This window comes from Nematolebias whitei, chromosome 23 (genome assembly GCF_014905685.2).
Source record: "Nematolebias whitei isolate Nwh7 chromosome 23, NemWhi1, whole genome shotgun sequence".
Classification (NCBI taxonomy): Eukaryota; Metazoa; Chordata; class Actinopteri; order Cyprinodontiformes; family Rivulidae; genus Nematolebias; species Nematolebias whitei.
Genome location: NC_056520.1, coordinates 1,307,305 through 1,308,619, shown reverse-complemented (window position 1 = coordinate 1,308,619; position 1,315 = coordinate 1,307,305). Strand labels below are relative to the sequence as shown.

Here is a 1,315-nt window from a genome sequence, read left to right as displayed (position 1 = left end):
CAGGACTTACAGAACCGTAACAAGGAGGATCGTGGGACGTTCTCAGGGCTTACAGAACCGAAACAAGGAGGATCGTGGGACATCAGACAGCAACTACTGAGCTTTTATTCTGAAAGTTTAAGCCAGAAATAACTCACTTCCTGTCTGGACTGTTCTGGAGTGAAATGATCAAAGATGTCCAGAATAACACCAGCTGGACCTGACAGACCTGCTACACAGGTCCAAACCTGGTTCTGGTGATTTTTACTGGTTTAAGCACAGAGTCCAAAACACCAGAATCAGACCAAAACCGGATCAGGACCAGCAGGGCCAAAAGAAGGAAACTATTTATCAACTGAGATGGACCAAACCCACCCAGGTGGTGCTGACCTGATTTCTGCTGCTCACTTGAATGCAACACAGTTGAATAAAATCCTGGTAAAAATATCTGATGAACCTGAACGCAACACATTCTGCCAGAAACCTCTAAGGAACCTGAACGCACCAAATTCTGTCAGATTATTTTGAGGAACTTGAACACACCATGTTCTAATAGACCTCTAAAGAACCCTGAACGCACCACTCCCTGACAGAACACTGAGGAACCTGAATGCACCATGTTCTGATAGAGACCACTGAGACTTTGACACCGTTGCCTCACCGCAAGAAGGTCCTGGGTTCAATCCCCGGTTGTACCTGGGGTCTTTCTGTGTGGAGTTTGCATGTTCTTCTCGTGCTTGCGTGGGTTTTCACTGAGTACTCCGGTTTCCTCCCACAGACCAAAAACATGCACGTTAGGCTGCCTTCAGGCCTCCCTTCAAAAGAGATCTGTGATCTCAGTGGGATGTGCCTGATTAAATAAAGGTTGATTAAAGAAATCAACTAAGGAACCTGAACGCACCAAGTTCTGACACAAACTTCTGAAGAACCTGAACACACCACATTCTGACAGAGACCTCTGAGGAACCTGAACGCACCAAGTTCTGACACAAACTTCTGAAGAACCTGAACGCACCACATTCTGACAGACCCAAGGAACCAGATTCTGTGGACCAGACCTGAACCTGAAGGTTTAAAATGGCAGCAGCTGTGGGAACCCCTGATCCTGGTCCAGGACTGAAGTCCAGAAGAACTGAGCAGGTCCTGACAGGACCAGGACCACCTCAGGATCATTGAAGCTGAATTTGTTGAGTTAGAATTAAAATCTGTCTCAAACATCTTCAGATTAAAGCTGCGCTGACTGGTTCAACAACAAACAAGCAGACAAATAAACAAACAAGCAGACAAATAAACAAGCAGACAAATAAACAAACAGACGAACAAAGAGACAAATAAA

The 1,315-nt window shown here is 45.5% G+C and overlaps 1 protein-coding gene across 1 annotated transcript in view; it reads right to left on the bottom strand.

The window, feature by feature from the left end:
* LOC119428984 (inhibin beta B chain-like) overlaps positions 1-1,315 on the bottom strand; it is a 2,947-nt gene that overhangs the window by 945 nt on the left and 687 nt on the right. The gene's annotated exons all lie outside the window — the stretch shown is intronic.